This window comes from Chlorocebus sabaeus, chromosome 21 (genome assembly GCF_047675955.1).
Source record: "Chlorocebus sabaeus isolate Y175 chromosome 21, mChlSab1.0.hap1, whole genome shotgun sequence".
NCBI lineage: Eukaryota > Metazoa > Chordata > Mammalia > Primates > Cercopithecidae > Chlorocebus > Chlorocebus sabaeus.
This window is the reverse complement of record NC_132924.1, coordinates 24,076,021-24,103,987: the sequence shown is the minus strand read 5'-3', so window position 1 is coordinate 24,103,987 and position 27,967 is coordinate 24,076,021. Positions and strand designations below refer to the sequence as shown.

The following is a 27,967-nucleotide window of genomic DNA, read 5'->3' as shown; positions in this document are numbered from 1 at the left end:
TGTGAATAGTGCCACAATAAACATACGTGTGCATGTGTCTTTATAGCAGCATGACTTATAATCCTTTGGGTATATCCCCAGTAATGGGATGGCTGGGTCAAATGGTATTTTTAGTTCTAGATCCTTGAGGAATGGCCACACTGTCTTCCACAACGGTTGAACTTGTTTACAGTTCCACCAACAGTGTAAAAGTGTTCTTATTTCTCCACATCCTCTCCAGCACCTGTTGTTTCCTGATTTTTTAATGATCCCCATTCTAACTGGTGTGAGATGGTATCTCATTGTGGTTTTGATTTGCATTTCTCTGATGGCAAGTGATGATGAGCATTTTTTAATGTGTCTGTTGACTGTATGAATGTCTTCTTTTGAGAAGTGTCTGTTCATATCCTTTGCCCACTTTTTGATGGGGTTGTTTGTTTTTTTCTTGTAAATTTGATTCAGTTCTTTATAGGTTCTGGATGTTAGCCCTTTGTCAGATGAGTAGATTGAAACAATTTTCTCCCATTCTATAGGTTGCCTGTTCACTCTGATGGTAGTTTCTTTTGCTGTGCAGAAGCTCTTTAGTTTAATTAGATTCCATTTGTCAATTTTGGCTTTTGTTGCTGTTGCTTTTGGTGTTTTAGACATGAAGTCCTTGCCCATGCCTATGTCCTGAATGGTATTACCTACCTAGGTTTTCTTCTAGGATTTTTGTGGGTTTAGGTCTAACATTTAAGTCTCTAATCTATCTTGAATTAATTTTCATATCAGGAGTAAGGAAAGGATTCAGTTTCAACTTTCTACATATGGCTAGCTAGTTTTCCCAGCACCATTTATTAAATAGGGAATCCTTTCCCCATTTCTTGTTTTTCTCAGGTTTGTCAAAGATCAGATGGCTGTAGATGTGTGGTATTATTTCTGAGGGCTCTGTTCTGTTTCAATGGTCTATATCTCTGTTTTGGTACCAGTACCATGCTGTTTTGGTTACTGTAGCCTTGTAGTATAGTTTGAAGTCAGGTAGCGTGATGCCACCAGCTTTGTTCTTTTGGCTTAGGATTGTCTTGGCAATGTGGGCTCTTTTTTGGTTCCATATGAACTTTAAAGCAGTTTTCTCCAATTCTGTGAAGAAAATCATTGGTAACTTAATGGGGATGGCATTGAATCTATAAATTACCTTGGGCAGTATGGTCATTTTCACAATATTGATTCTTCCTATCCATGAGCATGGTATGTTATGTTCTTCCATTTGTTTGTGTCCTGTTTTATTTCACTGAGCAGTAGTTTGTAGTTCTCATTGTAGAGGTCCTTTACATCCCTTGTATGTTGGATTCCTAGGTATTTTATTCTCTTTGAAGCTATTGTGAATGGAAGTTCATTCATGATTTGGCTCTCTGTTTGTCTGTTACTGCTGTATAAGAATGCTTGTGATTTTGGCACATTGATTTTGTATCCTGAGACTTTGCTGAAGTTGCTTATCAGCTTAAGGAGATTTTGGGCTGAGACAATGGGGTTTTCTAAATATACAATCATGTCATCTTCAACCAGGGACAATTTGACTTCTTTTCCTAACTGAATACCTTGATTTCTTTCTCTTGCATGATTGCCCTAGCCAGAACTTCCAACACTATGTTGAATAGGAGTGGTGAGAGAGGGTATCCTTGTCCTGTGCCAGTTTTCAAAGAGAATGCTTCCAGTTTTTGCCCATTCAGTATGATATTGGCTGTGGGTTTGTCATAAATAGCTCTTATTATTTTGAGATACGTTCCAACAATACTGAATTTATTGAGACTTTTTAGCATGAAGGGCTGTTGAATTTTGTCAAAGGCCTTTTCTGCATCTATTGAGATAATATTGTGGTTTTTGTCTTTGGTTCTGTTTATATGCTGGATTACATTTATTGATATGCATATGTTGAACCAGCCTTGCATCCCAGGGATGAAGCCCACTTGATCATGGTGGATAAGCTTTTTGATGTGCTGCTGGATTTGGTTTGCCAGTATTTTATTGAGGATTTTTGCATTGATGTTCATCAGGGATATTGGTCTAAAATTCTCTTTTTTTGTTGTATCTCTGTCAGACCTTGGTATCAGGATGATGTTGGCCTTGTAAAATGAGTTATGGAGGATTCCCTCTGTTTCCATTGATTGGAATAGTTTCAGAAGGAATGGTACCAGCTCCTCCTTGTACCTCCGGTAGAATTTGGCTGTGAATCCTTCTGGTCCTCGACTTTTTTTGATTGGTAGATTATTAATTATTGCCTCAATTTCAGAGCCTGCTATTGGTCTATTCAGGGATTCAACGTCTTCCTGGTTTAGTCTTGGGAGAGTGTAAGTGTCCAGGAAATTATCCATTTCTTCTAGGTTTTCTAGTTTATTTGCATAGAGGTGTTTATAGTATTCTCTGATGGTAGTTTATATTTCTGTGGGGTGGGTGGTGATATCCCCTTTATCATTTTTTATTGCATCTCTTTGATTCTTCTCTCTTTTCTTCTTTATCAGTCTTGCTAGCAGTCTATCAATTTTGTTGATCTTTTCAAAAAACCAGCTCCTGGATTCACTGGTTTTTTGGAGGGTTTTTTGTGTCTCTATCTCCTTCAGTTCTGGTTTGATCTTGGTTATTTCTTGCCTTCTCATAGCTTTTGAATGTGTTTGCTCTTACTTCTCTAGTTCTGTTAATTGTGATGTTAGGGTGTCAATTTTAGATCTTTCCTGCTTTCTCTTGTGGGCATTTAGTGCTATAAATTTCCCTCTACACACTGCTTTAAATGTGTCCCAGAGATTCTAGTATGTTGTATATTTGTTCTCATTGGTTTCAAAGAACATCTTTATTTCTGCCTTCATTTCGTTATGTACCCAGTAGTTATTCAGGAGCAGGTTGTTCAGTTTCCATGTAGTTGAGCGGTTTTGATTAAGTTTCTTAGTCCTGAGTTCTAGTTTGATTGCACTGTGGTCTGAGAGACAGTTTGTTACAATTTCTGTTCTTTTGCATTTGCTGAGGAGTGCTTTACTTCCAACTATGTGGTCAATTTTGGAATAAGTGTGATGTGGTGCTGAGAAGAATGTATATTCTGTTGATTTGGAGTGGAGAGTTCTGTCAATGTCTATTAGGTCTGATTGGTGCAGAGTTGAGTTCAATTTCTGGATATCCTTATTAACTTTCTGTCTCGTTGATCTGTCTAATGTTGACAGTGGGATGTTAAAGTCTCCCATTATTATTGTATGGGAGTCTAAGTCTCTTTGTATGTCTCTAAAGACTTGCTTTATGAATCTGGGTGCTCCTGTATTGGGTGCATATATATTTAGGATAGTGAGTTCTTCCTAATGAATTGATCCCTTTACCATTATGTAATGGACTTCTTTATCTCTTTTGATCTTCGATGGTTTAAAGTCTGTTTTATCAGAGACTAGGATTGCATCTCCTGCTTTTTTTTGTTTTCCATCTGCTTGGTAGATCTTCCTCCATCCCTTTATTTTGAGCCTATGTGTGTCTTTGCATGTGAGATGGGTCTCCTGAATACAGCAAACTGATGGGTCTTGACTCTTTATCCAATTTGCCAGTGTGTGTCTTTTAATTGGACCATTTAGTCCGTTTACATTTAAGGTTAATATTGTTATGTGTGAACTTGATCCTGTCATTATGATGTTAGCTGGTTATTTTGCTGGCTAGTTGATGCAGTTTCTTCCTAGTATCGATGAACTTTACATTTTGACATGTTTTTGCAATGGCTGGTACCTGTTGTTCCTTTCCATGTTTAGTGCTTCCTTCAGGATCTCTTGTAGGGCGGGCCTCGTGGTGACAAAATCTCTAAGCATTTGCTTGTCTGTAAAGGATTTTATTTCTCCTTCACTTATGAAACTTAGTTTGGCTAGATATGAAATTCTGGGTAGAAAATTCTTTTCTTTAAGAATGTTGAATATTGGCCCCCACTCTCTTCTGCCTTGTAGAATTTCTGCCGAGAGATCTGCTGTTAGTCTGATGGACTTCCCTTTGTGTGTAATCCAACCTTTCTCTCTGGCTGCCATTAACATTTTTTCCTTCATTTCAACTTTGGTGAATCTGACAATTTTGTGTCTTGGAGTTGCTCTTCTCGAGGAGTATCTTTATGGCATTCTCTGTATTTCCTGAATTTGAATGTTGACCTGCCTTACTAGGTTGGGGAAGTTCTCCTGGATGATACCCTGCAGAGTGTTTTCCAACTTGGTTCCATTTTCCCTGTCACTTTCAGGCACACCAATCAGATGTAGATTTGGTCTTTTCACATAATCCCATATTTCTTGGATGCTTTGTTCATTTCTTTTTACTCTTTTTTCTCTGTACTTCTCTTCTCACTTCATTTCATTCATTTGATCTTCAATCGCTGATAGTCTTTCTTCCAGTTGATCGAGTCGGTTTCTGAAGCTTGCGCATTTGTCACGTAGTTCTTGTGTTATGGTTTTCATCTCTGTCAGTTCTTTTAAGGTCTTCTCTACATTGGTTATTCTAGTTAGCCATTTGTCAAATCTGTTTTCAAGGTTTTTAGTTTGTTTGCACTGGTTACGTAGTTCCTCCTTTAGCTCTGAGAAGTTTGTTCGACTGAAACCTTCTTCTCTCGACTCTTCAAAGTCATTTTCCGTCCAGCTTTGTTCCATTGCTGGTGATGAGCTGCATTCCTTTGGAGGAGGGGATGCGCTCTGAATTTTTGAATTTCCAGCTTTTCTGCACTGCTTTTTCCCCATCTTTGTGGTTTTATCTGCCTTTGGTCTTTGATGATGGTGATGTACTGATGGGGTTTTGGTGTGGGTGTCCTTTCTGTTTGTTAGTTTTCCTTCTAACAGTCAGGATCCTCAGCTGTAGGTCTGTTGGAGTTTGCTTGAGGTCCACTCCAGACCCTGTTTGCCTGGGTATCAGCAGCAGAGTCTGCAGAAGATGGAATATTGCTGAACAGCGAGTGTTGCTGTCTGATTCTTGCTCTGGAAGCTTCGTCTCAGGGGTGTACCCTGCCATGTGAGGTGTGAGGTGTGAGGTGTCGGTCTGTACCTAGTGGGGGATGTCTCCCAGTTAGGCTACTCAGGGGTCAGGGACCCACTTAAGCAGGCAGTCTGTCCATTCTTAGATCTCAACCTTTGTGCTGGGAGATTCACTGCTCTCTTCAAAGCTGTCAGACAGGGGCATTTACCTCTGCCAAGGTTTCTGCTGCTTTTTGTATAGCTATGCCCTGTCCCCAGAGGAGGAGTCTACAGAGGCAGGCTGGCCTCCTTGAACTGTGGTGGGCTCCACCCAATTCGAGCTTCCCAGAGGCTTTGTTTACCTACTTAAGCCTCAGCAATGGTGGGTGCCCCTCCCCCAGCCTCGCTGCTGCCTTGCTGTTAGATCTCAGACTGCTATGCTAGCAATGAGGGAGGCTCTGTAGGTGTGGGACCCTCTGGGCCAGGTGTGATATATAATCTCCTGGTGTGCCATTTGCTAAGACCCTTGGTAAAGCATAGTATTAGGGTGGAAGTTACACGATTTTCCAGGTGTTGTGTGTCTCAATTTCCTTTGGCTGGGAAAAGGAATTCCCTTCCCCCTTGCACTTCCCCGGGGAGGTGATGCCTCGCCCTGCTTCAGCTCTCACTGGTCGGGCTTCATGTGCAGACCAGCACCAACTGTCCGACACACCCCAGTGAGATGAACCCGGTACCTCAGTTGAAAATGCAGAAATCACCCGTCTTCTGTGTCGCTCACCCTGGGACCTGGAGGCTGGGGCTATTCCTATTTGGCCATCTTGGGCACTCCCCCAGCAAAGTGTTTTCAAAGCTACTTCATGTGTTATACCAAAGTATTTTCCAAAAATTGTTATTGTCCTATCTTATTTTGAATGACAATGTTATTATTCAAGACAATCATAATCAAACTTAATCTAAGCATAGTCTGTTTCTTAAAAACATAATTTGCTTAAGGGCAGGAACTATGCCTTTGCTACCTTTATATTTTAGAACAGTGTTTGACCCGTAGTAAGTACTCAGCATCTTTGGAATGGTTATATGAGTGAATAAGTAAATGAAATGATGAAGGTATTATCATGGAGATTATGTACCATAGATACTGAAGGCTTGGAACTTCAGATGGTCTAAAAGCGGTAGTTGCTAAGTCCAAAGATGGCTTCTCTTTTCAAATTTGGAGGTAGCTGTGATTTCAAAATAACTGGCCAACTCAATATTGCAGTTCCTGATGATTAAGTCACTTTTTAAAAAGAGTGAAATTTGTGAAATTTAATTAACATAGGAGAGAGAAATACTTCTTACAAGGTTGCTAGTAACCTACTCTCTGGGATGGCGTGAGTGGAGAGTGAAATTTTGTTAATGAAAAGCATCGCCATCAGCATCTGAGCCCTTTGTGTCCTGAGACTGGGTAGAAGATATTATCAGCTGGAGCATCATGCATAAATGGTAGCTCTTCTGGGAAATCCAAAAGTCAAGTCTGGTAGAACTTAGGGCACTACTCTGCTCCCTGATAAAAAAGTTCAGACTGCGCTCCACTGCCTGCCCAATTGATGATGTCAGTCGGTGCACTGTTTCCTGGGAATTTTCTACAGCTACCTGGGGCAGGGGAATAACTTGTGATCAATCAAATCGTAGCTCTGTTCACACTCCAGGAACAATTCCACTAAAAGAAATCCAATCTATAATAACTAGTATATGATTCAGTCACTTCTCAGGGAAATTTAAGATTTAAAATTTTAAGAAATGGTAATGAAAAACCTGAGTAGCTTTGTATATAGTTGGTATCATGCCTGAGACATCCTTATTCAAAAAAGTGCCTCTCACCTCTGCTCTTGTCATCCCCTCATCTCAGAAGCTGTTAGGAAATAGCAATGTACTCTTTGCTTTGGGATACAATTATACAGTGAACCTGTGCAGAATCACTCCATATTATATAGCACCATTTTCTTCACACATTTAGCAGTTTTACTGAGGACATATTTCCGGATCTCCTTAAGGATTGAGATTAGTCCCAGATGTAATCCAAAGACCAGAACCTTCATGAATGGGAGCTCGAATAGGTCTTATGATCCAAGGTCTCACGTGGGTGTGGCAGGAAGCTTAGTCCCCTCTCTGAGGGTTTCTGAGACTCCCTGGGCAGTGCTTGCATGTTCTACAAATCCAAGACTGGTAGCACCCACTCCTCTCACTTCAACTGCTGCCCCGAGCTCTATTTTCAGATGACCTCTGCACTTCTCTGGAAGGCTTTACTCCAAAAAGTGGTCAAGACCCTTTTCATTTCCTCTCAAAGACAGGTAAACTTACATCTGTGGCAAACCTATTTTGGGGGCAAAATAGGTTTTTCTTAAAGGACCAGATAGTAAATATTTTAGATTTTGTGAGCCAAACAACCTAGGTTGCAACAATACAACTTATAGTTGTAGTGTGAATGCAGCCACAGACATAAATAAATAAGTGTGGCTGTGATCAGATAAAAACTGTATTTACAAAAATGAGTGGTCAGGCCATGGGATGTAGTTTGCTGGCCCATGAACTATATTGAATGCTTGGTGTCAACTTTAAAAAATTACAATGTAGTAGGCCGGACGCGGTGGCTTATGCCTGTAATCCCAGTATTTTAGGAGGTGGTTGAATCATCTGAGGTCAGAATTTCGAGAACAGCCTGGCCAACATGGTGAAATCCTGTCTCTACTAAAAATACAAAAATTAACCGGGCATGGTGGTACACCTGAGGTCAGGAGTTCGAGATCAGCCTTGCCAACATGGTGAAACCTTGTCTCTACTAAAAATATAAAAATTAGCCGAGCATGGTGGTACACACCTGTAATCCCAGCTACTCAGGAGACTGAGGTAGGAGAATCACTTGAACCCAGGAGGCAGAGGTTGTGGTGAGCCAAGATCGCACCACTGCACTCCAGCTTAGGCAACAAGAGCGAAACTCTATCTCAGAAAAAAAAAAAAAAAAATTACAATGTAGTAAAAAGATATACAAAACTCACAGTTAGAGAATGTCTTCCAGAGGTATTAGCACTTCCCTTCCTGGAGGTGCCCATCACTCATTTTATCCTGGCCTGAGGCCGTGCTACTGAGACCCACTCATCCTTCCTGGCCAGAAGTCCTCTCTCCTACTTGCCTTCACTTCCACAAGTTCAGGTTCTTCTCCCCGTATGTTAAGCCCCAGCTAGGGATGTGAAAAACAAGTTCATGCCATAATCATCTGACGAGAGGAAGGCCCATTGAACAGAAATGTGATCCATGGAGGTTGGAAGCATCTCTGAAACTACCAGTAGTGCTTATCTCCCATTCATACCACTAAAAGGCTTATCAGAATTTTCCTTTCTTGACTAAAGGGAGAGTCTGCTGTAAAGACAATTCCTTTTCCCTTTCTTTTGTAGTAAAGTATATAAAATTTACCATTTTAAATATTTTACCATATAGCTTAGTGGCTTAAAATACATTCAGTTTGTTGTGCAACCAGGACTACAATTCATTTCCAGAAGTTTTTCTTCATCACAGACTAAAACTCTTTACTCATTAAACAGTTAATCCTCATTCTTTCCTTCTCTCAGGCCCCTGGTAATCTTATGAAGGTATGTTGAAATTTATCAAATGCTTTTTCTGCACCTATTGAGATGATCACATGGTTTTTGTCCTTCATTCTGTTGATCTGATATATCACATTTGTCGATTTGCATATGTCAAACTATCCTTCTATCCTTAGGATAAATCCCTTTTGGTCATGGTGAATAATCTTTTTAATGTGCTGCCAGATTCCGTTTACTAGTATTTTGTTGAGGATTTTTGCATATGTGCTCATCAGGGATATAGGCCTACAGTTTTCTTTTTTGGTTGTATCCTTGTCTGGTTTTGGAATCAGGTTAATGCTGGCCTTGAGGAATGAGTTTAAAAGAATTTCCTCCCCTTCAATTTTCTGGAAGAGTTTGAAAAGAAATAGTATTAGTTATTTTCTAAATGTTTGGTAGGATTCAGCAGCAAAGTCATGAGGTCTTGAGCTTTTCATTGATGGGAGACTTTTTAAAAATTATGGATTCAGTTTTATTATTAATAATTGGAATAATTGGTCTATTCAGAGTTTCTGTTTCTTCTTGAGTCAGTCTTGGTAGGGTATACGTATCCATGAATTTATCCATTTTTGCTAGGTTTTCCAACTTGTTGGTGTACAGTTGTTCATGGTAGTCTTCAGTGATTCTTTTTTTATTTTAAATTTCTGTGCTATTAATCGTACAGTCTCTTCTCCTTTCTGATTGTACTTATTTGGGTATTTTCTCTTTTATTCTTGGTTAGTTTAGGTAATCATTTGTCAGTTTCATTCATATTTTCAAACAGATAAGTTTTTATTTCATTTCTCTTTTGTATTTTGTTTTCAGTTTCAATTTCATTTATTTCTGCTCTGATCGTTATTATTTCTTTCCTTCTACTAATTTGGGGTTTGTTTTGTTTTTGTTTTTCTAGTCCCTAGAGATACATTGTTACATTGTTTATTTGAAATCTTTTTACTTTTCTGATGTAGCCATTATTGTTATAAACTTCTCTCTTAATACTGCTTCTGCTGTACTCCATACATTTTGGAATTTTAGGTTTCTATTTTCATTTATTTCAAGACATTTTAAAATATCCTTCTTAATTTCTTCATGACCAATTGGTCATTCAGGAGCATTTTTTTTTTTTTTAAATTTCCATGCATTTTTACAGTTTTGAACGTTTCTCTTGTAATATACTTTGGATGTCCCCTCTGAATTTCATGTTGAGATGTAAATCCTTGTGTTAGAGGCGAGACCTGGTGGGAGGTATTTGGGTCATGGGAGCAGGTCTCTCATGGCTTGGTGCTGTCCACCTGGTAGTGAGAGAGTTTTCACAAGATCCACTCATTTAAGTGTGTAGCACTTCACCCATCCTTTCTCCTGTTTTCACAGTGTGATGTGCCTGCTCCCACTTCACCTTCCACAATGAGTAAAATCTTCCTGAGGTCTCCCCAGAAGCAGATACTGGCACTGTGCTTCCTGTACAGCCTGCAGAGCCATGAGCCAAATAAACCTCTTTTCTTATAAATTACCAAGTCTCAGGTATTTTTTATAGCAATACAAGAACAACCTAATACACTCTTGTTATTTATTTCTAGATTATTTCATCGTTGTAAGAAAATATATTTGATATTATTTCAGTTCTTTTAAATGTGTTGAGGATTGTTTTGTGGCCTAACATGTAACCTGTCCTGAAAAATGTTTCATGTGTTGATGAAAAAAAAAATGTATTCTGTAGCTGCTAGATGAAATGTTCTGTAAATATCAGTTAGGTCTATTTCATCCAAAGTGCAGCTTAAATCCAAATTTCTTTGTTTATTTTCTCTCTATATCATCTGCCCATGCTGAGAACAAAGTGTTGAAGTCTCCTGTGATTACTGTATTGTAGTCTATCTCTCCCTTTAGATTCAATAACGTTTGTTTTATGTATCTGTGTGCTCTGGTGTTGGGGCATCTATATTTACAATTGGTATGTTCTCTTTATGAATTGATCCTTTTTATCATTATAGGATGACCTTGTTTATATCTTTTTAGAGGTTTGATTAAAATCTCTTTTATCTGTGTAAGTATAGTTACTCCTGCTCAATTTTGGTTTCCCTTTACATGGAATGTCTTTTTCCATCTCTTTACTTCTAGTCTATCTGTATTATTATAGGTGAAGTAAGTTTATTGCGAACAGACTATAGTTGGGTCTTTTTTTTTTTTTAACCTAGTTATCCAGTCTATATCTTTTTTTGTTTTGTTTTGTTTTTGTTGTTGTTATTGTTGTTTGGGTTTTTTTGTTTTGTTTTGTTTTTTTGAGACGGAGTCTCACTCTGTCACCCAGGCTGGAGTGCCGTGGCGCCATCTTGGCTCACTGCAACCTCTGCCTCCCTGGTTCAAGTCAGTCTATATCGTTTAAGTGGAGAATTTAATCCATTTACATTCAAGGTTATTATTTATAGGTGAAGACTTACTCCTGTTATTTCGTTGTTTTCTTGTAGTTTTGTATATTCTTTGTTCTTTTCTTCCTCTCTTATTGTTTATTATTGTGGTTTGATGATTTTCTGTAGTATAAGGTTTGATTATTTTCTGTTTCTCCTTTGTGTATCTGCTCTACCAGTTAGTTTTATACTTTTGCATGTTTTCATGATGATTGTCGTTTTGTTTCTAGATGTAGGACTCCCTTGAGCATTTTTTGGTAAGGTTGGTGAGTGGTAATAAATTCCCTTAGTTTTTGTTTGTCTGGGAAAGATGTTTTTATCTCTCATTTCTGAAAGATACCTTTTCTGGGTGTAGTCTTGAGTGGAATTTTTTTTCCCCCCTTTAACATTTTGAATATATCATCCCATTCTCTCTTGGCATGTTAGCTTTCTCTTAAGAAATGTGCTGCTAATCTAATGGGGATTCCCTTAGAGTGACTTTATATTTTTTATTGCTGTTTTAAGAATTCTCACTGTCTTTGACTTTTTTGTTTTTTTTTGGTGGGCTGAATTGCATGCTGTTTTTCTTTCTTTCTTTCTTTCTTTTTTTAATTACGTCTTAAGATCTGGGATACATGTGCAGAACATGCAGGTTTGTTACATAGGTATACATGTGCCATGGTGGTTTGCTGCACCCATCAACCCGTTATGTACATTAGGTATTTCTCCTAATGCTATCCTTCCCCCAGCTCCCCATGCCCCAACAGCCCCCAGTGTGTGATGCTCCCCTCCCTGTGTCCATGTGTTCTCATTGTTCAACTCCCACTTATGAGTGAGAACATGCAGTGTTTGGTTTTGTGTTCCTGTGTTAGTTTGCTGACAATGGTGGCTTCCAGCTTCATCCATGTCCCTGCAAAAAACATGAACTCATCCTTTTTTATGGCTGCATAGTATTCCATGGTGTATATGTGCCACATTTTCTTTATCCAGTCTACCATTTATGGGCATTTGGGTTGGATCCAAGTCTTTGCTATTGTGAATAGTGCTGCAATAAATATGCGTGTGCATGTGTCTTTGTAGTAGAATGACTTATAATCCTTTGGGTATATACCCAGTAATAAGATTGCTGGGTCAAATGGTATTTCTAGTTCTACATCCTTGAGGAATCACCACACTGTCTTCTACAATGGTTGAAATAATTTACACTCCTACCAACAGTGTAAAAGCATACCTATTTCTCACCATCCTCTCCAGCATCTGCTGTTTCCTGGCTTTTTAATGATAACTATTCTAACTGGCATGGGATGGTATCTCATTATAGTTTTGATTTGCATTTATCTAATGACCCATGATGATGAACTTTTTTTCATATGTTTGTTGGCCACATAAATGTCTTCTTTTGAGAAGTGTCTGTTCGTATCCTTTGCCCACTTTTTGATGGGGTTGTCTTTTTCTTGTACATTTGTTTGAGTTCCTTGTAGATTCTGGATATAAGCCCTTTGTCAGATGGATAGATTGCAAAAATTTTTTTTGTTGTTGTTGTTGTGCAGAAGCTCTTTAGTTTAATTAGATCCCATTTGTCAGTTTTGGCTTTTGTTGCCATTGCTTTTGGTGTTTTAGTCATGAAGCCTTTGCCCACGCCTATGTACTGAATGGTATTGCCTAGGTTTTCTAGGGTTTTTATGGTTTTAGGTTTTACATTTATGTCTTTAATCCATCTTATACAAAAGTTAATTTTTGTATAAGGTGTAAGGAAGGGGTCCAGTTTCAGTTTTCTGCATATGGCTAGCCAGTTTTCCCTACACCATTTATTAAATAGGGAATCCTTTCCTCATTGCTTGTTTTTGTTAGGTTTGTCAAAGATCAGATGGTTGTAGATGTGTGGCATTATTTCTGAGGCCTCTGTTCTGTTCCATTGGTCTATGTATCTGTTTTGGTACCAGTACCATGCCGTTTTGGTTGCTGTAGCCTTGTAGTATAGTTTGAAGTCAGGTAGCTTGATGCCTCCACCTTTGTTCTTTTTGCTTAGGATTGTCTTAGCTATATAGTCTAGAGGAGTCAGGTATGGCTATATTTCTGTAAACTGAGCCAATAGGCCTCAGTGGCAACTTGGGACAAAGGGGATGAAGCACCTTATAGTGGTGAGTCTAGACCCTGGGATGGTGGGGCTTAGCAGCATCCCAGACTCTGTGAGAGCAGGTACAGTGGCAGCAAGTATCCCAGAATGGTGGGGCACAGTTGTTAGGGCCCTGCGGGAGCATGAAGCAGCACACCAATGACTCTACTCCCTCTGAAGAGAGGTATCTCAGTAATTCAGACTCTAGCGGACTAGTCCAACTCCAGGGAAGCAGAATGCTAGAGTTATTTTGCCTGTAGGATGGGGTGTCTCAGCTGTTTTTCTTGGATATAGGGTATCTTGTCAATTCAGCCTTAGATGTGCAGCTTCTTAGCTTGAAGTCTGTAAAGACACAGAGTTCCCAAGGGCAATGTGCCACTTCAGCCAGTCCTGGAGGGCAAGACTAGTCTAGATGACCCAGGCACCATTTCCTTGGGATATAGGGCACTGTTTTGGCTTAGGTACTGCAGTGTATGACCACTTCAGACAGTCAAGGCACCACTTCCTGGGAGGCAGGTTGTTGCTTCGACTTAGACTTTGGTGAGGTATGACTGCCCTGGGCATCCAAGGCACTGTTTTCCTGGGATGTCTGGCATTGTTTCAGCTCTGAAACCTGTGTCAGGGCACAGTAGTAATCAGAAGGGATGAGAGGCAGTATGCAACTTCAGTATTGGTCCTGTGGGACAGGTGCAGCAGCGACTGGGAGGGGTTTTGGAGCAGCTCTGCCAGGGCACTTTTTCCTTGGGAGGCAGTGCACAGCCTTGGCTTAGGCCCCTCGGGGCAGGGTGCAGCAGAACCGGGAGAAGTAGATTAAGCAACTCCACCAAGGTACCATTTCCTCAGGAAAGATTGTGCAACTTGAGCTCAGCCCCCAAGGGGCAGAGCGCAGCAACAACTGGAGAGGTAGATGGAGCTGTTCTGCTGAAGAACTGTTTTCCTAGCAGGGAGCGTGCAGCTCCAGCTCAGGCCCTGTCTTAGCCCATTCGTGTTGCAGTGAAGGAATATTGAGGCTGGGTAGTTTATAAAGAAGATTGGTTTATTTAGCTCATGGTTCTGCAGCCTGTACAAGAAACATGGCAGGTGTGCAGATCACATGGCAAGAGAGGAAGCAAGAGAGATGGGGAAGGTGCCAGGCTCTTTTTAACAACCAGCTCTCAGGGAAATTCTCATGGGAATTAATAGAGCAAGAATTCACTTATTACCATGAGGACAGCACCAAGCCATTCATGAGGGATCCACCCCCATAACCTTAGCACCTCCTGTTTGGCCTGGATTCCAACACTGGGGATCAAATTTCAACATTAGGCTTAGAGGGTCAAATATCCAAACTACAGCTCTACCCTAAGGGTAGAGCTCAGTGACTGGGAAGGGTAGATAAAGGAATTCCGCTAAGGCACTGTTTTCCCAGCAGGCAGTGTGCAGCGTCAGCTTAGGGCCCTGAAGGCAGGGCACAGCCACTACTGGGAGATGTATATGGAGCTGTTCTGCCAAAGCAAGGTTTCCCCAGCGGGGATTGCACAGCTTTAGCTTTAGCTCCAGACGAGGGGCCAGAAGGAGGAGCAGGTAGAGTGGTTCCACTATCACTTGGCCTCCAGGGAAGGGTGTAACAATTGCTTACAGCTCAGCTTGTGGATATCAGGCCACAGAATGGGGGTCGTTCCATGGCAGCTTAACTTCAGGGATGAAGGGACCCCCATAGCTCCATGCCCCTGGAGCAAGACGCACTCTAACATAGTTCCAGTTCCGAAATGGCATAACAGTAGCCATGCAGGCCACTGGGGGTGGGACACTGTGTCCACTCCTTCTTTGCTAGGAGCACAGCTGTGTGGACTCCAGGCAGCTCCCTCAGCTCGACTTAATGCCTGTGAGGACAGTAGAGACCCACTGGCAAGGTCTGTAGATGTTCAAAGTGTGGATGAGGTAGGCTAGGGTTCTCTTGCTCACCTTTCTGACAATGGGAGAAATTCCTCCTCGCTCCCAGCTGATCCTGGCTGGGGGATGGGATGTAGGAGTTCCTGTGTTTCCTTCTGTTCTCTATGTGGGTATCCTAAGTTTCTGTGTTCATTCAGGTTTCTGTTACTTCTTTAAGGAACTCTGCCACTCTGCTCTAGCTATTTTTATTAAAATGTAGTTATGTATTCATTGTTTTGTCTGTCTTTGTGGTGAGGACATGTGCTAGGGGCTTCTAGTTAGCCATCTTTCTGTCACTCAGCTATCCTTTCTCTTTAAACACTTCTATAGTGTTTGAATTAAAAAATGTATATTGACAAGCCAACATGTCATGTTGTCACTGTGTGGCGGTTATCCCCTGGTTATCTCTATTCTACTTTCAGTCTCTATAAATTTGACAGTTTTAGGTCCCTTGTATAAATGAAAGCATATAATATTTGTTCTTTTGCTTAAACATAAATTCTTGCATCTGTTCTTGGAGTCACAGGAAAAAATAAGTTACCCATACACCTTGGCCTCCAGCCACCTCTGGTTTGAAAGTACAGACAATCCCCCATTTAAACAATGATTGACTTACAAGTTTGCAACTTTATAATAGTGTGAAAGCAATACTCACTCAGTAGAAAACAGACTCTGAATCTTGACTTTTGCTTAAAAATCATTTATAATAATGTTATTATAAAATAGCTTTGTGTTAGATGGTTTTGCCCAACTGTAAGCTAATGTAAGTGTTCTAAGCATGTTTAAAGTAGTTGAGGTTAAGCTATGATGTTTGGTAGGTTACGTATGTTAAATACACTTTCAACTTAATGGTATTTTCAACTTACAGTGAGTTTATAAAGACAAAACTCCCTTGAAAATTGAGGAGCATCCATATTGGAATCTTGTCTAAGAGTACCCTGCTATGTGCTTTTCATGCATTACCTTCTACTATCCTCCATCTGTTGCTCCTGCAAACATATATTGTCAGTTCCCCTCTTTGGAATGTTATGATCTACGCCTGGCATTCAACCACCTCATTTTCCTCAGTGCAACTCGTCATTCGACCCAGCGCAAGGACCACTGATGTGCACACATGGAATTGTTCTCATTTCTCTATGTCATTTAGTATAATGGCACTCATATAACACATCATATGCTGCCTTACAAAGATAATTTTAGTTTAGTTTTAATCTTATTATTTGGTTGTAATCTCCTTGTAGAACAAGATCCAGTCTTTATGCTATGTGATGGCCTTGCTTAGAGATTTAGATATGAGATGCAATAATTTTTTAAGAAGTTAAACAATTGTCACATTAATTTGATGCCTACTCTCTCTCTCCTCTCCCAGTCACCCTTCATACTCATTTCAGATGCAGTAAATTTGACACAAACATATATAGGCTTCCTTAATTGAGTTTTCTGGAAAAAATTTTAATAGTAAAATAGAAATTATTTTACCTAATTTACTCTTCATAATATCATAGATAGATAGAGAGTGAGAGAGAGAGAAATTCAAAGACATTTTTATAACCCATGCATTCCAGGAGGCTATAATTAGTTAGAAGGACACAATTTATATATGTAAAACTAATGCCAAGATCAGAAGACTTTCCAAAATTCTATACTTGTAAAATGCTTTATGATTTATAAAGAGGAGGTAGAAGTAATAATTCTTATTTTACTGTTTTTTCCCCAGATATTTAATTAGGAGAAATTACAAGTTAAGTGTCAAATTTTCTTCATGGGAACAGATCTAAAACAGGCCAATTTGGAGACATTTGCAGAAAAACAGAGTTATTAGATAATCTTTGTTAGCATAAATGGAAAAAGAACATTGAGTAAATATCATTAACCAAATGACTGAGTGGGTAGTTAGTTTTGTAGCTAGTTTTCTAGAATATGTCCTAATACCATTAAAGTTTATTTTAAAAACTTTAAAGCCTTATAATGCAAATGGAAAAATCAAGGCTCAAGGTCACCTAGTCAGTCAGGAGAGTGAATTTTGACTTCAAGCTCTAAGTGTGTCTCAGTAGCCTCCACGCTCAGGCATGAGTTATGGATGTGGACCCTGAATGCTGAAGTGGTTTAGGAAGGAGGGAGGTCAGTGAAGGTGGAGAGATCAGAAGGTTGACTCTTCACTGAGTCTCAGTGTACAGATGGCATTTGGATAAACAACAAAGAAATTGACACTCAGGCACATTAAGGCAGTGATTCTCAAAGTGGGTTTGTTTCAGAATCACCTGAACCACTTATCAGCACCAGTTTCAAGGTCTCTCCACAAACTCTAATCCAGTGGTCTGAGAAGAGGCTCTGGGCACCAGGGATTTGATTAATCTCTTTAGGTGATTATGAAGGCTAGAGGTTAGGAGCCTGGTTATCTCTCATCTTGTATCCTAATCTTGTATAGTAAGTGCCAATACCAAGGACATAACTAACAGCTGCTCTGAGGGCTTAAGTTTAAGAGAGGGAGAAATATTCAGAGACAACCTGTGCATCCTGGCCCTCGTGCCTGGCAGCATGGGATACATACAGGAGGTTTATGCCACAGGGGGAAATACAGGCTAGTAATTTTATTCCTTATTTCCTAGACTTTCTTTATAAAAACAGTGATGATTCTGTCTGCTATTACATACTTTAAAGAAACAAGCTAATCTGCCATATTCCAGATGCATGGCCTTGGTCAGCTTCAACAAGCCTCAGATTCTTGTGTAAGTAAAAGGAAGAGAGTGATATCTAACTCAAATGAAAATTGTGAGGATCAAAAGTAATAATGTGTGAAAAATGCCTAGGACAGAGTATTATTCAAAATTATTACCCTTCTTCCTCCCTACCACCATTGTACAGTTTTTAGTTTTCATAACATCTATAAATAAAACCAAACTATCCTATCTCACTATTCCATCAATCAACGACTTTCAGCCAAAGGCCACGAGAACGTGTGTGTAGGGCCTATGACTCATTGTAGGGAGGGAAAACACAAGCCATGGGAAATCTTGGGGCACCTCAGCAAGAGAGTGTTAGAAACAATCTATGGAAGGATTTGGGTTTTGGTTGGGTGACTAGGGAATGTGGGGATTTGCTATGTATTGGATGCTGTTTGCTGTCAGAAGGCAGGGACAAATTTCTGGTTACATAAAGAAATGTCAGTCACTAATTTTAACCAGAAAAGGGGGTATTTGGTATTTTATGAGTGGCCCAATGACCTTGTTTTTGTCTGTGCTTAGACAAAAGTGTGCAGTAGACTTGTTTTGTACCACTTTGTCATGGCCTTAGAGTGATCTTACTTGAGCTGCTCTCTTTTTTTCTTTCTCACATCTGAAATAAAAGAAAATGTAGGAGCAAAGCTGATATATATTTGAATTGTGGAAGGTGGAGAAGTGTTGAGACGTTGAACATTTGTTGAGCAGTTTCTGTATCCTACGTCAAGATAAACTTCGATCCTTCTGAGAATCTCACATGTATATTATCTACATAAGGTGGGATTTGAAGCCAGATCTATCTGACTTTTAACCATCAAAACTCCCAGTCTGGTGTGCTGTCACCTTATTGAGCTGTGCTTTGGGCACCATTAGAGCATGTGAATGAATTCCTGCCTGTCTGTTGAAATGGCCTGCCTTTGACTTTACTTAAAATAGAAAACATACTTTGATCTAGAATCAGGGATTGGCGATTTTTTTCCTATGAAGAATCGGATAGTAAATATTTTTGGTTCTGTGGGCCATAAAGTTTCTAGTAGGACTACCCAACTGGCAATGTAGTGAAAGAGTGGCCATAGATCATATGTAAACAAATAGGTGTAGTTATGCTTCAATAAAACTTTATTTATAAAATCAGGTGGCAGGTGGAATTGGGCCCTTTGGCTATAGTTTGCAAACTTTTTATCTAGATGATAAGTAAACAAAGATCCCAAATGAACTTGGGTTTTTAAAAATGTGTTTAACACATTTAAAGTTGCTTTGAATAAGAAAATATGTGTAATAAATATAAAATAAATATGAACAAATAGACACGTTGTGAGGTTTTGGTTTTTCAGGGATTTATTAATTTATTTATAATTTTTAAAAACGCTTATTTCCAAACACAATAGAGAATCAGCATGGTGCCTCATGCCATTTGCTTTTTCCATCTGTATAGTGACAACTGGATCTTGTGAGGCCAAAGTGTTTATTGAATAGTTTTTCTGTCCTTCAGTCTATCAGGCACCATGCTTGGCCCTTCCTTTCATTATTCCTTAAAGGATAACTCTTGTTTGCTAAACTGAAGCTCAGAGATGCTGAACAATTTGTTCTCGGTCATCCAGATATTGTGGTAGAACTAGTGCTGAAACTCACACTTTTTCCACTATACCCTATCCCTCAATTTTTATAAATTATTCAATTGGTGCTCTGGGGCGTAAGATCTTTGGACCATCTTCTGAATCATCAAACTAAAATGATGTGATCAGACTGAATTTAGTGCAGAGTGTATTTTGTTACATTTAAATTTTTTGAAAACTTAGAATTAGAGGCTAAATGTGGAAATTAGAATTCAGTACCATAGTGTTGGAGGGCATTGCATATTGAGCCTCAGCATGCTAATTTCCTTTTTATATATTCCTCTTTCAGCAAAGCGTAGCATAATAACACCACCTGAAAACCAAGATCATCTACCACCACCGTGTCAGATTGTCTCCACTGTAGCTTGACGGTAGAAAGATGAGGTAAGGCATATCATGAGAGAGATTTACTCTGAACCTCTCCTACCACATGCTATGCCACTGATCTCAGTCAAAAGGAATTTTCAACTAAAATCTCCTATTCTCTGAATATAGAAAACAAATACAAACATGTATAGGTAACATGTAACGGTACAGGTACCTTCTTATGATTTTATGTTTATAGTCAAAAAACACACAATGACATTTTTCATGCAAATTAATTAAAACAATCTCCTAGTCATATAATGTTTACATTCATTTATACCATATACCCAGCTTCTACATATTTCTGTGGATAAATATGAAAGATATCCCAAAAATATCACAAGTATATTATATATGTAAGATGAAATTTGAAGCCAGATCTTCAAATCTTCAAAACTTTAATATTGCCACTAAACAATATTCTCTTTTAGAAGAGTCCAACCTATATTTTTCTCCTACCACCAGCCTGGTAAACTCACCTGCCCCAGGAAATGGTGTCTGATTCACCTGAGTGTGGATGCTTTATTCTTCCAGTCTAGACAGGATTTGCATCCTTAGCTTATGCTGAAAAGTGAGCATATACCCCTTGTGCATGGAACTATGTCATTGTGGTAGGACATTGTTATAGTGAACATACTCCTAGTAGTTCCATTTGCAAACCTTCAGACAATACATCTTACGATTCATCGTGATTTGGCAAAGAAAATTCTTCCAAATGCTTCAAATGGAATGTAGAAGAAAATGTATGATTATTTTTCCTAAGTCTCTTTCTTTCTCCAGTACCTCACTGTATATTCATTTATGAAAATAGTAATAACTATTAATAAAAGGAAATATAAATCATAATAGATAAATGGTCATCCATATATTTCTCACTTCAATGTTCGAGTGGGTTGTTGGGAGAGGAATGGAGGGAGACTTGCTTCATGACCCAAGGAAAGGCCTTTGAGAAGCACCACTAGATCTCAGCTCAATTCTGTCCTCTGTTCTATTTCACTTCCTATGCAGACTTGCCAGATTTAGAAAATGAAAACATAGGACTCCCAGTAAAATTTGAATTTCAGATAAATGGTAAATATTTTTTTAGTACAACTTTGTTCCAAATATTGCATTGGGTACTTATACAAAATAATCATCCGTTGTTTGCCCGAATTTCAAATTTAACTGAGTATCCTGCATTTTGTCTGTCAACCCTACACACAAATACTTAAGGCTCTGAGTTTTCATGTGGAGAGTTTTCTCGTTCAACAGAATTGGATTTAATTTTCTGCACAACCACACATAAGCCTTTAGAAAAGTTGCTTAACCTGGAGCTAATAATTCATATTGTGGAGTTGTCATGAGGATTAAATGGAGAGAATGCAAATAAATCTCCTAGGTTCAGGTTAGGATTCAGCAGCTGCTCAAAAAACATTAGGTAAATGTTTATTTTCTTTTTGTCTCTCAAACTTACTTCAGTGCTTTCCTAACCTTTCTGAGAAGAATAAGGAGCTCCTCCCTTTTCCCTTTTAACAGGCTGTACTTATTTCTGTTGCAGCAACCTACATGGTTTAAGGCTTGTTTCGTAATAATGACATAGACATATCAATTTCTTTCTTGTTTGGTTTGTGTTTGTCAGACATAACTTTATAAGATTTTTTTTATTTCAAAACTTTCCAAGTCATCTTATTTAAAACATGTCTAAATAATGGCCTTCTAAAGCAATTTTTAGACACAAAGTCTGATTTTTAAAATCTTATTTTTAACTGTAGAGTTTGGTACACAAATTATCTATTGATAATATGTACATCTATTTCTGCCTTTTAATTTTTTGTTTACTATTTGTCTATATTTTTGTAGGTTTTATATTTTCTCCTTTCTTCCTCTCTTTTCCCTCCTTTCCTCCCTCCTTCCCTTCTTTTTTTATTCCTTCCTCTCCTTCCTTCATTTCTTTTTTCTTAAGTAAGCTTTTTTCTTCTTTACTTCATTTTTTACCTTTACTAGTTCAGAAGATATACACTCTATTTTTACTCTTTTATTGCTGTCAAATACAAATTTTCACATTAATTTAAGAAAACTGAAGTTAAGTAATCTTACTTTCTTCTCAAACAATACACATCTCAGAACACATAGACAGAAAACACCCCCGAAGTCATATAATATTGTTGCCTGGTATTTTAGTATTTTCTTATATTTTAAACTGATAAATTAGATATTATTGATTCATACAAAATATGTTTACCCATATATTTACAGTGTTTTGGAGTATAACATTTCTTCGTTTCTTATTTGATTTTCCTTCTTGTATAACTTTCATTCTTTTTCAAATGTGTCCTCCATGTGTACCTTTAGTAAGGGTAAACTGGTAGTATTATCTTTCAATTTTCATTTGTGTAAAAGGTCTTTATTTTGCTCATATTCTTGAAACAATTTTACTGGGTTCACATTGTAGGTTGATTATTATTTTCACTCATTTTTTAAAGATAATAGTCAACTGTCTTCCTGCTTCCACTGCCACTTTTAAGAAGCCACTTGACTGTGTAGAGGATTTTTTTCAGTGGTCTGTCTTCTCTAACTGGCTGCCTTTAATATCAGCTTCTTTTTCCTTAGTATTATGTGGTTTCACTATGCTGTGTCTAAGTATGATTTCTTTTTATTCACCCTGCTTAAAAACTTTTGACCTTACTGAATCTGATGATTGATGTTTTTCATCAACTCTGGAAATTTCTCAGCTATTATCTCTCAAAAAAATTGCCTTTACTTTGCTCTCTTTATCTTCTACTCTGGAACAAATTTAACCTCCATGTGACTTCCTTTTTGTAATTTTCAGTTTTCTTACAGGAACATAGCATAGTTGCTAAGAAACAGAACTGAGTCCAAACTCTCTAGGCTGAAATGATGCCTTTAACTCTTAGTAGGCATATAAATTTGAGCAAGTTTCTTAAGCTTTCTGTGCCTCGGTTCACTCAGTTCTAAAGTGGAGGAAGCAATAGTATCTACTTCATAGGATTGTTGTAAGGATTGCAAGATGAAATATGTGTAAAGTGCTAAGAAGCTTGAGCAGTGTGCTCTTATTTAGTTTTTGTGTTGCACTCTGAGCAATTGTTTTCATGTCTATTATATGGTTCACCAATTTTTATTTTCTCTTTCTAGTTCTATTAGTATATTTTTCACTTTCAAAAATACAATTTTCCAAAAGTAATTTTTGGTTATTTTTCAAAATGCCTATTCATTTTTGAAGATCGTTTCCTTTTAATATATTACATTATTTTATATATGTATATTTACATTGACATTTGCTTTTGCCAGTTACCTTCTGCCAGATACCCAGAAACTCTGGGCCATTTCAAACTAAATTTTCAACATGGGATTTTTTGAGACCCAGTGATAGTATAGATTCCTTTGTCCAAACTCTGACAAGGCGGTCTTATGATTATGAATTTTTGTGGGGAGAATATATTTTTTCTTTTCCACCCAAAGCTAAAACTAGGACAAGTAAGTAGACTGTGTCTTTCCCTGGAGTGGATTTTTTTCCCGAGTGTTTTCCTTGTCTTAGGTTGTAGCTTTGTGTGTGTATTAGTCTGTTCTCATACTGCCATGAAGAAATACCCAAGACTGGTTAATTTATAAAGGAAAGAAGTTTAATTGACTCACAGTTCCGCATGGCTGGGGAGGCCTCAGGAGACTTACAATCGTGGTGGAAGGCATCTCTTCACAGGGTGGCAGGAGAGAGAATGAGGACCCAGTAGGGGAAATGCCAGTTGCTTATAAAACCATCAGATCTTGTGAGAACTCACTCACTATCATGGGAACAGCATGGGGGAAATCGCCCCCATGATTCAATTACCTCCCACTGAGTTCCTCCCATGACACATGGGGATTGTGGGGATTACAGTTCAAGATGAGATTTGAATGGGGACACAGCTAAACCATATTAGTGTGGTTGAGTCCAATCTGACTTTACACCTTATATGGGGCCCAGGCTTTGTCCCTGTTGTCCTGTGTATATGGGTCTGTTAACAGGAAAGATCTAAGTCTCCAGCATTGATGAATAACTTCAGAGCTGCCTCTGCTTTTAGTACTCACTTACTAGCTTACCTTTCTTGATTTATGTATTACTAAATTATTCTTTTCTACTAAGACTTTATACTTATTTTTAACTCATCCATGAATTTTTAAAAGATGTTTAAAAATTATTTTTGGCATTTTAGGGTACTTTCCACTGTGAACTGAGGTCAACACTTACTGACTCTACCTCAAATTCCACATCAGAGTTATTGCTGTATTCTCAGTGACGAGCCCAATACTTGGTATGCAATAGCCACTCTAATAATACTTATTAAATGAATAATTATATGTATAGTTGAATGTAACCCTAGTATTATTTAGATATTTCTCTAAAAACCCAAGGAAAGCTTACTTTGACATTGAAGACAATTAAAATATGTTAAATTTAAAACATTCTATTAAAACTCTGAAGAGAATGCAGGCCTCAATCTGCAACTTTAGGAATTTTTATTGACTTCAGATAGGCAGTCCACAATTCAGGTGTTTGCTCTTTTGAAGAATATTTTTCCATAGAAAATAATACTCTAAATGTTGGTTTGATCACCAGACTAAATGGTAAAACCTATATCGCTGATAAATTATTTACATCACAGCATAAATCCATCTAAAGAATGTATTCTCCATTTATAATATTATTTCTATGACCACAGTAGAGAAAGGAAATACTGGGGACTGTGATATATCAGTTGGATTCTGGCTTAGGCTAGTTGTCTGAAGGAAAGTATGTCTGCAAATCTAGGGTTTTTACTTTGGAAATTGCTTGCTGGCCTCTTCTCAATATGTTGAGAAAACATATTGAGGGCAAGAAATAAAGTGAGTTCTGTGACTTGGTAAACCTGATTTGAAGTGACAATGAGATGGGGGTCTGAGAGAAAAGATACCAAAGCCTGAGGTTGAAAATTCAAATTTGCAGTTGAGAAAATGGTTTTCATCCTGGGATGCCCATTGAAAATATCTGGAGAGCAATAAAAAATATAGACACCTATATGGTATTCCCAGAAGTGAGAACCACGTGTCACTATTTTGCAAAAGCTTCCCAGGCAATTCTATAGTGCAGCCAGAGTTAGTGCATCAATCTGGATGTCATGAGAAAACTGAAACCACTCCAGGTATTTCAAACAGGAAAGGGGTCTAATGTAGGGAATCAGAGGCTGCAACAGCACTGAAAGGGCTGAGAGAGAAAAGAGATCAGAAAAAGCTGCTGCTCCTGTTCCAGAAATCAGGAAATGCAAGAATCTTTAGAAACTATCACTAAAGAGGGCAGCTGCTTTACTCCAATGTGGGTGGTTTAGAAGAAGCCTGAGACCCACTGGTGAACTACAGGTCTCCTTTCTCGAGAAGCTCTCGGGCCTGCATAGTGTTTACACACATACACAAATAATGGCTTCTCTTTAGTTCTACCTGCAGCTGTCACAGTATCAGCTCTTATTATTCATGGCGTCTAATGCTAACCTTTGTGGCCAGGGACTCTACGGATGCATAGAAGGGACAAGATGGTGCAAGTCTGTCAATAGATTGAGAAATACTTGGAGAGCATTTAAAAACCAGATTAAGAACCATTGGTTTGGGATAGATGAACTTCCAAAATTCAGAGCACTGATGTACTCTGTTGTATTAGTAAACTTTAAACAGCAAAATATTTGTAAAAGCATTTATCTAGATTCAAGAAAAAGGCTTGAGGTTTAACATTCCCAGTGAAGAGAACTTTTTTCAACCCTCCAGATTTCTGTAAGTACCAGGAGGAAGTGGAACTATCTCCCCCGACTCCCTACCAGAGTTCCTTCCACTCTTCTGGCAGCATTAAAGAATTCACAAATCAGCGGCAAAAATAATTTTTAAGAGGATTCTAGCCAAACAAATTAAAGGCCACACTTGGCAGAGGCTCAGCTGAACCTGGTACTCAAATGGAGAGGTTTCATCATGGGTGTCATGAAAATGTGACTATACAAAAGGAAAATGTGTTGATACCAAAGTTCACATCCTTTGTTCTCCATACCATTGCCTCTCTATATGCAAGTGACAGTGTGAATTTTGTAGGACGCTTTTTCACATACATTTTCTTTTCATATAAATCGTAATGATTGATTAGAGACCCTTACAAATAGCCTGGTCATGGACAAAGGAAAAGAAGAGCTGCCCCTTCTTAAGTCGGTGGTTTTCCCTCTTCTCCCTCCTGAGAGCAACCACCCACCCACCTGGTATGTTTTCTTCTTTTCCACTCCCACTGCCCCTTCCTCTTTCCCTTTCCCTCCAGTGCTTCCCTGACCCTCTTCTCCTTCCCTTTACCTCCTTCCTGTTAAAAAGTGTGTGGTGGTGGCGCCAAACAGAGCTGTAGTCAGAGCCTTTGGGATTCCTCGGGGGCAGGGTAACCTCAGGTACTGTGCCCATGAGAAAAAAGTCACCCTAGAGGCAGCCATCTGTATCCTGAACCTCCCAGAACTTCTACATGATAATAGAGTGTTTACTTCTTGACAAGACAATTCTAAGTATTTTAAAATTTAGTGCTGAGAATGGTGATTTGAACGTAGTTTGTACCTTACAAGTAGATAACGTTATTACCATTATCCCCATTTTATCAATGTAGGCTTAGAGAGGTCAAATACCTTGCTCAATTTCAGATAGCTAATATTCAAATCAAGTGGTATATATCCCACTGTACTTTGAGCTTCCCTGATTATAACATTTTTATGACTCTAGTTGTGGCATTATAATTTATGAAGGTCATTGATGAACTACAGTGTCCAAATATCCTGGCCCTCTGAGGAAAGTATTGAAACCATACTATCTTTATCACTCTCATCAACAATAAGCATTTATCAAATGTACTCTCTATGCCAAGTCTTATGATGTGTTTTATATAGATTATTCACATGCTTGTAAAACAGTACAAAAACTTTATGAAACAGGTAACATTATAATCATCCCAATTTACAGATATGGAAAATAAATTATGGAGATATTAAGTAAATTGCCCAAGATGGCCCAGCTAGTAAATAATAAAGGCAAGATTTTAGAGCCAACGCTTATGATCATATACTACACTGGAAACTTTAGTTACTTGCCTGAAAAAGAAAGGATGACAGGACACAGAGGAAGATGGAGGTTGGGAGCAAAGAGAGAAAATAGGAATATTCAGTTGACAAGGAAATACCAACTAGAGAGGAAAAACAATTACATTGCAATGCTACGACAGGGTTTTTCTAGGAAGGCAGATTTCTGCACAATATGATAAAGGACTTTCCAGCAACTATTTTTAACAACACCACAGACTGCCTCTCAAAACAGAGTGTGAATATTTTGACCTTGGAAATTTTCAGATGCTAAAGAAATTTCCTAAATTGAAGAGAACATTGGAGTGTATATGACCTCTAAGCTAATATGTGACCTCTTAGATGCTTTGGATATACAAGTTAGCTCATTGAAACCGTCACAGCAGCCCGACAGATGTAATGATAACATTTTATAAGTGGTCATACTGAAGCATGATAAGGGCAAGTGGTTGAGCCCATGTAAATGACTAATCTAGTCATTGAACTCAGCTCAGAATCTAGTCTCTGCCAGCATTTCTAGTCTTTGCCAGCATTTCTTTCAAACTGCCTCTTGACAAATTGCTGGCCAAAAAAAAAAAGAAAAAAAGAAAAAAAAAAGCTGGCCAAAAGCAGCCTGCATTTTAATTAAGCAGAGAGTTGTTCTGGAATTTATTTTTTGTGCTAGGAAGACACATTTCTTCCTCTATGCTGTAGTAGAACGACTGGAATGGTGGTGACCAAATAAGGTGCCATGTTCAGAGAGTGGTGAAAGCTAAAGATGACCTTATAAGACCTGGGAAAAATGAGTACTCATCCTGTCTGAGAGCAATAATATCATGCTGTGCCTACAGCAAAGTCAGGGGTTCCCTCTGGGAAGAGGCAGATAACTCCAAGAAACTCAAGAGGGAAATCAGGGTGGCATTTGTAGGATACTGACCTCATGCAGACAGGGTCCTTTCATGCATAACTATTAGTTTCATTATGTAAGAGCCACCTAGAGTGTAGAAGAGCAATAAGGTATCAAAGCTCAAATGCTTTCTTTGAAGTACCCATTTAAATAAGTCATCATAGAGGCTACCATTTTTACAACATTTCATAGATTACAATGCATGTTCAGGTTTGACATCTCACTCAAGACTTCTCAACATTTTACATTCAAAGGAAACTATGAATGTAAAGGCATATGAAGGTTAATATCTCATTTATGTTTTAAATGACCCTGAGATGGAGGTATTATTAAACTATATTTTTAATTAAGCCAAGTAAAATTTTATATAT

At 38.5% G+C, this 27,967-nt stretch overlaps 1 protein-coding gene across 4 annotated transcripts in view; it reads left to right on the top strand.

Moving 5' to 3' along the window:
• The window catches only part of GPR141 (G protein-coupled receptor 141), a 68,797-nt gene that overhangs the window by 3,184 nt on the left and 37,646 nt on the right, over window positions 1–27,967 (top strand). For 2 of the 4 annotated variants that reach the window (XM_073008960.1, XM_073008956.1), the window contains exon 2: window positions 19,537–19,631. The gene's annotated coding sequence lies outside the window, so the exon portion shown is untranslated. Of the gene's footprint in view, window positions 1–13,498; window positions 18,409–19,536; window positions 19,632–23,803; window positions 23,903–27,967 lie in introns of those variants that run through there. The other 2 variants (XM_073008957.1, XM_073008958.1) reach the window with 2 other exon arrangements.